Source organism: Pelodiscus sinensis, chromosome 3 (genome assembly GCF_052426305.1).
Source record: "Pelodiscus sinensis isolate ZL-2025 chromosome 3, ASM5242630v1, whole genome shotgun sequence".
Taxonomy (NCBI): Eukaryota; Metazoa; Chordata; order Testudines; family Trionychidae; genus Pelodiscus; species Pelodiscus sinensis.
In genome coordinates this window covers 194,777,611-194,787,682 of record NC_143054.1, presented here as the reverse complement: position 1 = coordinate 194,787,682, position 10,072 = coordinate 194,777,611, and positions in this window count along the sequence as shown.

Below are 10,072 nucleotides of genomic sequence, written 5' to 3'. Positions count from 1 at the left end.
AAAAATTAGGCACCGTTTGTTAACTGAGAGAAGCATGGGAACAAACTGCCCAGGGATTTGGTGGATTCTCCATGTGTGATGACTTCAGAGGAAGAAGGCAAGCCTTTTTGGAAGACATGCTTTAGCCAAATCCAAGTCATTGAGCTCAATACAGGGATTACTAGCATGAGGTGTGATATTCAACAGCTCAGACTACACAATCTAATGGTCCCTTCTGGCTGTAAATGTGATGGGAAGAAATAAACCTGAGATAAATTGGGCTAGTACTACTGATTACAAAAGAACCTGGCCAGTTTACACCGGGCGAGGATCTGGCTCTGTCCTCGATTTGCCAAGTTTTCTCCGGGCTTGTTATAACCAGTTGCAGCAAGAATGCCCCATTAGATTAAAAAAAACAATGAGTAGTCCCGTGGCACCTTAGAGACTAGCTCCAGCTCATCTGAGGTAGTGGGTTTTGCCCACGAAATCTCATGATATTGGTTAATCTCCAGAGATACATCTACACTGCATGCTTATTTCGCAATAAGCTATTCCGGAAGGTATCTTCTGAAATAGCTTATTTCAAAATAGCGCATCCACACTACAAGGAAGCCTCACAATTAGTCCACGGTAGCTCCCCTAATGTGGACACGCTACCTCAATTTAGAGCCCCAGGAAGCACTGGGGAGAAATGACTTAGAATGTCCCTGGTGAGGAGCTATTTCGAAATAGCAGCAGTGGAGTGTCCACTCTGCTGCTATTTTGAAATAGCTATTTCGGAAGAGGAGTTATTCCTCATGGCATGTGGTTTACAGAAGTCGGAATAAGCCGCCCGTTATTTCGATATTATTTCGAAATAACAGAATTGCTGGGTAGACGCTTGCATTGTTATTTCACAATAACGCTAGTTATTCTGAAGTAACGGTGCTGTGGAGATGCACCTGAAGATGCCACAGGACTGCTCGTTGTTTTTACAGACTAACATGGCTCCCCCTCTGAGACTGAGTTGGGCGGGACCTTTGGCCGTTGGGAGCAGAGACCGCTAGTGTGGTTTACTGTGTTCTACTTAGTTGCTTCTTGTTCTTTTCATACCTGCTGCTTTTATTATTCATAAGCGGTGTTGTGGTCACTCCCAGGGGCATCGCTTGCAGACCAGGACGCTGCTGTGCAAAGTGCTCTACAAACACAGGACCTATATAGTTTGTCTTGCAATGTCTTCTCTCAAATGTTGTTCTTGTTGCCTTTTACTGCACCTGAGTTGTGGGTTGCTTTCTTTCCCCTCTCCCACCTTGTGCCTTCTCCCCTTCTGCCCTCAGTGCTCTTTTCCTCTTACTGCTTTTCCACTTCCCTCCCATAGGTGCAGCAAGTAGTGGCGAGGGGATGCTGCAGCACCCTGAGGTGTTGCACCAAACTTACCTGTGCCCAGTGCTGGTGTTTCTGTCAATCTGCCACCAGCTTTGCCAGTCCCGGGTCCCGGCTTCTGGGGGCCAGGGCTCCAGGGTCCTGTCAGCCCCAATGGCTTTATCACCAGCCTCACAGGCTCTGCCAGCCCTCAGGGTCCCACTGCTCCTTGACCTCGCCTGATGGAGTCTACAGCCAGCTGGCCCCAGGTTCCAGGCCTCCAGCCCTGGAGGCTCCGCTGCTGCCTGGCAGCCTGCCCCGGTCTGGGGCTCTGTTCCTGGCTTGGGCCCGGGGCTCAGTAGTTGTCTTCATCTGTGGCTCCTCGGTGGCAAGGAGCTAGGGTTGCCAACTCTCTGTATGGACTGGCCGCTGTTGCCACAAAATGGCATTTGGTCAGTCTGGTTCAGGAGAATTGACGGGGCATTGGAGAGGCATGAAACAAGTGTGGTGGGGGTGTAATTCGGCACCCCCACCCTAAAAATGTTCCAATACCACTGCTCCCTCCTCTGTTCTTATCAGTCATGCTTCCTTCCCCTTCTTCCACAGTCTCCTTATTTTCTGCCAGTAGATGGGGGGGGGGGAATCCTGCAAGTTCTTGGTCTGCAGATGTAGCTCCTCTTGTCACTAGATGGCACTCCAGAGCAGCCAGAGGAGAAGCTGACACTGGGTGCAGGAGCTTGCTTCTGGACAGATGACTGCCATACTAATGACCTAACCGGAAAAGAAGTGAGAATCCTGTTGAATTTACCCTTTGTTTTCCCTGTTGTTGGGTCTGCATGGAAGCTGCATGGATGGGCTGACTCTGGCTGGCTTACAACATGAAACCTCACGAGGAATAATGTCACGGTACTCAGGTGTGGGAAGGAGCTCTGGGTTTGGGGCAAACCTGGACCACACGTGAAGATCCTCAGGGCTTTGGGTTGCCAAAAGGATTGGACACTGGGCTGGGACTCTGCGGAGCTAGGGTTTGTTCTCTGCTCTGCTGCTGGGTGACCTGGGGCAAGCCTCGGTTTCCTTACCATTAAAATGGGGATAATTCTATTGACCCCCTTTTGTGACGTGCTTGGAGATCTGCTGATGGAAGAGGGCTGGCTGAAAAACAGGAGACGGGATGGAAGGAGGGGGCATGCTTCAAGCACAAATAGTGGTCTTAAGTTTGACAAAATGCCTGGTGAGTTAAGGAGCCTCAGTTATGGGTGCCTGTCACAGGATGCTGTGTCCGTTCAAGGGTCAGAGATTGGGGACAGCCAGCCCGGTTCCTTAACCTGATGCAGCTGAGAAAGGGTTGGTGTTCCTTAGGGATGAAAGAGCTCAGAAGGGACCGGCATGGTATGCTGGGGAGGAGTCGTCTGGGAAAGAACTAGGAAGCCTGTAAAGCCGGTGAGACCTAGGAAAGAGGCTTTGGAAGTAGGAAGAACGCTGGAAAGGAAGCCAGGTGGGAGGACTATGGAATACAAGCACAGATGGAGCCTGGAGGAAGCCAAGCTTGGGAGAAGACTCCAGAGTGAGGCCGTGAGGTGTCTTTGGACTATGTGCATGGTAGGTGGGCTAAATGGACTGTATTGGGCTTTCTAGGGCTATCTTGCCCTGTGTGGGACAGTGAGTATGAGTCACAAGAGAAGGTTTCGGGTGTCTGGGGAGGGGGAGCCGAGGCAGGCACATCTGCGTCCTGTCAGGGTTCACTCTGAGAAGGGATGATCAATGGGCACTGCCCAATTGGAGAGGGCCGGCCCTTAGCCTGTTCGGAGGATCAGACCCCTTTATTCTGCCTCCGGCTGGGCACCTGATAACTGAGGTAATGCAAGTAACCGGTTGGTTTTGAAATTCTGTCCCCACCTGGCCTTCAGGGAGACCTGGTCCAGCAACAGGGTCATGCCCCCCGGCCTTTTGCTTTGATTCGTCTCAGGGGAGGGGTTATGTGGCAGGGTGCTCTTTTCATCTGGTGTCTTTAGAGATGGTTGGATGGTCACCTCTTCCCCGGAGACAGACAGCATGTCTCCTCTCCCCACAGACTGCCTCCGGGGCATGGAAAAGGGCCAATAGCTCCGCTAGCTCCTCCTCGACTATCTGTAGGGAGATGGGAGACCCACCCACAAGTCCCGTCTTGCTGTGCCACTGGCTAACACTAGGATGTAAGACCCCATATAATGGGCTAACCAATTAAATGGGGGCAAGCGAGGGGGCAGCCCTGGTCTGTGGCAGGCCCCCTTCAAGGCTGGAGTTGTTCCCTGCCTGCGGCAGGTGGGGAGTTGCTCTAGTCCCCACCAGTTAACCTTAACTGGTAAGCCTCACCCGTTAACTGGTTAAACCTTCCCATCCCTAGCTAACACTGCTGCTGCTCCCAATGCAGGCCCTTTAAACTCTTTAGGGCTGAGATAGGTGTATGGGAGAAGCGCTGCAAGTGAGCATGGTCCAAAGGGACTGTGGGTCTGAGCATTTAAGAGAGCGCTCTGTGGGGCCGATTAAAGGGCCAGTAGCAGTGGGACGAAAGGCCAGGCTTTCCTGTCCCTGTCCCAAGATGGAGACTCACCCTCTGGGTTGCAGTCCCCTCCCCTCGGTGATCTCTGAGGAGGCTGAACAGCCCTGGGGTGTAGGGACCGGCATCCTGCAGAAAGGCAACCGAGAAAGGGAACTTGCTGGGAGAGCCACTGAGAATGGTGACGTTTCATCCCTTCTCTCCACAGACAGATGGATTTCTTCTCTGTCCACCCTGCCGGTGAGACCGGGGCAGAGGGAGTAGGCCCGGCCTGCCATGAGGCTGGCAGCTGGAAATGCCAGCAGGCCCCACCTCAGTGCTGCTCAGAAAATACATTCTCAGCTTGCCCCACGCCTACTTACAGACAGTATCGGAAGCAGGAAGGGGGGCGCTGAGACGTGGCGGGCGTTCCAGCACATCAGGCACAGCTGGTGGGATGGAGGGTTGATGTATCCACTTCTAAACAATAGTAACTCTATAAGGGGACACAGCAATTGTGGCTGATGCAGCAGGAGGCCTTCCGTTCCACCAAGTGCCTATTCCATTGGGATGACATCCGTCCGTCCATCTATCATCATTTCTAAAGTGCCCATCTCCCCGGGACCTGATCCGAAGCCAATGGAGAGCTTTAATTTCAGCAGGCTTTAGATCAGGCCACCAGGCTCAGATTTCGATGCTGTCTAAGGGATTTGGACACCAAATTCCCATTTAAAATGAATGAAAATTGGGAATGAAAATCACATAGGCTGCTTTGAAACCCCCTTTCCTAATGTCCAGGTGTCACCACGGTTCTTCCCCCCACTGGAAGGATCTAAGCAGGAGTGATCATAACTTTCCCCAAAATAAATCAGTTGCATATGAAATTTCTTATGTTCAGGGCAGCAACTCCTTGTATTCCTCAGGTAGTAAACCTATCAACTTCACAACCTCCATCTTTATCATAATCCCTGGGAAGGGGAGGGGGAGGTATGCCGCAACACTTTTCACTCACTCTGGACTGCACATAGAATTTAGCTCGACCTCACCCCCCTGAGTGCCCTAGTGAAGCCAATTCAACATCTGGCATAGGCCCAGCTAGATCAGCAGAAGAATTCTTCTGTCAGCCTAACTACAGCTTCCTCAGGGAGAAGGGTTACCTGAGGGGGAAATCCTACATCGATGAAGGAGGAAGTCCCTATGCAGAGATGCTACATTAGCATAGGTGCAGTGCTGTAGCTGTAGCGTAGACATGCCTTCAGTTGGTTATAGCTCTTTAAAATGAAGAGAAGCTATTAATTCTGAGCGACTCTATAAACATAGCTGGACTGAGACACTTCAATAGACCTTAGCTCCTTGTTGGAAAAACACTTCTTAAATCAGATGGAAAAAATGTAGGTCAAGATTAGAGACTAACATATACATTTAGGGTATGTCTAGACATACCAAAATTGCTAATGAAGCAGGGGTTTAAATATCCCGTGCTTCATTAGAATAAAAATGGCCGCCACTTTTTGCAGACGCGGCAATTTGCCAGCAAAAAGTGGCAGTCTAGATGAGGATAGGTCAACAAGGAAAACCTTTTCCGACCGATCCCTTATGCAACGAGGTTTACAGGAGTAGTCGGAAAAGGTTTTAAATCCCCGCTTCATTAGCAATTTCGGTATGTCTAATTTATATCCCTCTGGCAGAGAGATAGAGAGAATCTGGCAGAGAGACAGAGAGAATCATGAGCTTGCATGGGCAAAACCCACTTCATCTGATGAGATGAGTTAGAGTGGAGAATAAAAGGGGGAGACTCAGAATAAGAAGGGAGAGCGTAAAAAAGACAGTAGTTGCCAGTTGTAGTACCAGTGCTAACAAGGCTAATCGGGTAGGTTGGAAGTTTCCCATACTTAGCTTTTGATGTTAATGGGGTGCTGATTGTAAGGAAAGCTGGTTTTATAACAGGTCATCCAGTCCTATATGTGGTAGAAAGACCTTGTGTTCCTCAGGTGGGAGGTTTATAATGTATTGGTGCACCAATCTGTCAGTGGAAATCTATGTATCTCCTTCACTGACATGCCTCAGTAAAGGAACTTGTCTCAGGAAATCTCTCTCAAGAAGATTATTTTCACAGCCAAAGTGTTTCTTTCCCATTTTGTCTTTCTCTTTATCATCCCGTGGGTCTTTGCCAGCCCAGCTGATAAGCCTTCATTAGCATACCTCATTAGATTACCTCATCCTTTAGATAAGAATTCAATACACAAAGTAGAATTTTATTTCTAAATTACAGTGATCTTGATTGTGATGTCCTTTCTCGCACGGGTCACACTCATAAAGTCCTAAGGGACCAGTTGTAGCACAAGTTGCTGCCCCGTGTGAGCAGGAATATCTGAATTCAGTGGATCAAAATCTGGCTCTCACTGTATTTAATTTCAACAGTACTTCTCTCTCGATACAGCCCCTCTTTAATTTCCGCCTAGTTTGCCAGAGTACATTCCGTAGATCTTTTGCCCATTTCAAAGGATTCTGCTGCTGCATAGAGGAAGGTCTTTTCTGTATATAATAGAATTATGGGTTTGTGAAATCCTAGTTCTCGAAGGCTACAAACACTGTTTTAGTTCCATTGGTATTAGCTAGAGAGAGAGTTTAAAAATGACATTTCTCCCCCTCTGACAAATTTCAATGAAAACAATATTTTCTGCATTTTTTTTGTTTTCAAATTTTCATCGGTTCATTTTTTTTTCAACCAGTGAAAAACAACTGCCTTTTAACAAACTAAAAAATTTTATTTTAAAACTACAACTTGGGGGTTTGGTGTTTTCAGTTTTTTTACAAAAATGCAAGTAGCTCCAACAAGATCGTCATGGAAAAGATGTCTATGTCCATGTAGCTGAAGAAAGCACTCTCCATCACAAAGAAACAACTTCTCCTCCCACCAACAAAAAGTCTATGGAAAAAATGTCTTACCCTTGCTAATTAGCATGAGGTGAGGTTTTATTGGTTTGTAATCTAAAAGCTGTTGACGTCAATGATAAGTCTTAATATACTTTGGATCTGGCCCTCAAGTACATACACCACTAGCAACTGGGGTCATGTGACCTATGCCATCCTATCAAAATGATATGGTGTTAACAATACCAGCTCTCCTAATATTGCAAACAGGTGAAGATGAACCAGTGTTTGCAATGGTGGAAAAGTTGAAGAAAAATTCCTTAGTGTAGACAGGATTTACCTGAAAACCAATTAACACGTTGGGGAATTTTCAAAGGATTTCATGGTGCCTATTTTGAATCTAAACAAAAATCGTTTTTTGGAGCTGGGAGCTTTCCCGTGATTAGGTCCAGATTCTGACACCATTTTGCACGCGGAACACTGGAATTACTTGCACAATAAGGTATGCATTAGCGTGCTCAGGTGCTAAGTAATGCTGTCCTCCCTGCATAGATTTCCCTGGGATCACTTGTTGAGTAAGGTAATCACAAACTGGCTCACAATGAAATACTTAATTGTTTCTGTTTCCTGGCTGATTGCCACATAGACCAGCGTACAGAAACGCATTATAAACTCTCTGATACGTGTAGAACAAATACAGCTCATCTCACACACCTGTATTGCTAAATAGCATTGCCAATCCCAAAAGTTCATTAGATTAGCCTAAAAATGAAGATTTTGCCTAAAAATAGAAGATTTTGCAAATAAATAAATGACAGATTCTTTTAATTTGGCTTCTGATTTTTTGAGTTACATTTCCAAGCTTTTCTCCCTGACTGTGAGAGGTAGAAATTTGACTTTTTTGAAAATAACAGCTATGATTCTCAAATAATCATGTTTTTCCAGGAACTGGTGCTTAAGAAAAACACTAACTCCCAGGGGACAGTCACACTCGATGCTGAAGTGTTCTCTGACAAATCTAAGGACAGTTGGTGGAGAGATCTTTGCTTTTGGGGCTGGTGGTTTCATAACTCAAGAACAGCTTATTCTGAACAATTAAAAGACAGGTGTTTGGGACATATTTCAATATACCAGTGTTGGAAATGTACAAGTTATTAAACTGGCAGTTCCTTATTTTAATTTGTTTCAGAGGGTGCCAATGTACAGATTATAATCAAAATTACAAAATCACATGAAGATTTTATAGTCTGACACCAGACTCTTGTAATTATTATCAGAGGCGCTGGTTAAATCTAACTACATAGTGTGTGCCAGATACCAGCTGTAGGCTGTTCCCAGTGAAATCAATGGCTAAATTCTCATCATCTTTGGTAAGGGCAAAATTGGGCCCAAAGTCTTTGTCAGCAATTTTGTAGTCCTATGGAGATATTACTAATGTATCACATGTCCTCTAGAGCTGATTTCTGCAAAGCTTAATCACATTGTAGTGAAGCCCAGTAGCCCGAGGAAGGAGCAGAACGTGTCTGCCAAAGAGCTGGGACTGGCTAATAAAGGTGAGAGCATCCGTATAAATGAGCCCTGAGATGAACAGACTGAATCACAGTGAAGTTATAATCGCGGGGGCTGGATGCATCTGAAAGCGAGTTTGGGTGCTGGCAAAGCTGCCTCTAAGGAGCCATGTAGAGGTCATGCCTCAGCGCCACTGTTATTTATCTCCCATTGGATGTTGTCTTGGATTCTCCTCAGAAGCCTTCCTCTCTCCGCTCCCTAATCCAAAGGGTTTGTTGCCTGGGAGGAATGACTCAGACATTCGTCAGGCAGAGGTGGAGTGTGAATGCTCTGCATGGAGAAACTTGCACGTGAGCGCCAGAAGCTCCCTAGAAGTTGGACCCTTGCTCCCTACCTTCCCTCTGCCTCTTCCTGATCCCTCCCCCGAAACACCCCTGCTTTCTCCTCTCTGCCTCCTCCCTTGAGGTCTTCCCTGCTTGTCATTTGCTCCTCTCTTCCCCCAAGGTCTCCCCCATCCACACACTGTTTCCTCCTCTCTGTGAGGGAGAGGAGTGACTGGCTGGCAGGAGAGGCCTGGAGGGAAGAGGCCAAGAGGGAAGTGGGGCCTTTGGGGTAGAGTGTGAGCAGGGCCATGGTCCGGGCACTAATCTTATTTCGAGGGAGCTTTGCTTCTGGTGCCTCAAAGGCAGCAGGGAGTAATCTGGGCTGCATCTGTGGCATTTGTCTTCCTGCATGAAAGTCGTTTTTTGGTGGCGGAAGGGGGAAATTGTCACCGTTCTCATCCTTTTTTGTTGTTTCACTGAAAGGGATTTTCTTGTAATGCAAAGTTGACTAACGTTCAGTTCTTCCACTGACGTTCCCTATCATATTCCACTGAGGATTATGCATGGACATTATGCATTTGGAGCCTAGGATTTGCAAGTAGCGTCCATTGGTCTGGGTACGCGCCCTCCCTCCCCTTGTGCCTCTGACCCAGGAGAAAAAGGATGGGGCAGAACAACTCCCAAATTCCTTCTCACTGCTGCATGGGTACATTGGCATCCTTCATGCCACCTCTAGAAAAGGGCAAGTGGTTTATGTCCACCTACGTGAAGGGGGCCCACTTTCATGTAGACATTCGTTCTGCCCACAAAGGCTTCCTCAGGTCCATGGTGGGCTCAGACCATTAGACGTACAGAATCCTCCCTTTTGGGACCACCCCAAGAATCCTAATCAAAGTATTGTTGGTAGAGGCAGCTTACCTTAGATTCTGTGGTCTCATTGTCCTCCTCTACCTCAGCGATTGGCTCCGTGTCACCAAGTCACTCCAGGAGTCCTGTGCATCAGCTGCTATGATGTTGCACATCCGCTTCTCGCTAGGGGTCAGCGTAAATGCTGAAAATTTTGTTCTTGCCCCTCCCAGCTCTCTGGACTGCATTGGGGCTTTTTTGAATTCTAGCGCCGTGCGAGCTCACTTACCCATGGACCGGTTCCAGATTGTGAACAGAGTTGTAGCTCGGAGCACGGGCAACTCTTGGAGTACCTGGCAAGACATGGCTGTCTCTCTGCAGTCATATGGTCTCGTGCACTTACGTCACAACTTCACCTTTATTGGCTTCAAACGTGGCTATAGTCGGTGTATTCTCCAAACTGCCGTCCCATGAACTCCATGGTGTTCCAGTGGACAAATCCTTGCCCCATATTCATGGCCATCTCCTCTCTGCCTTCCTCAACAGACGGTACCTGTATTATTAAGAGCTGCTGTATTATTAAGAGTCTTATGCTTCAAGGCAGCAACAGGTATTTCCACTAGCTGAGAATCTGGCTTTATATTTTTGAGTTGATAACCCAAGGCATATAAAGACTAGGGTGGTT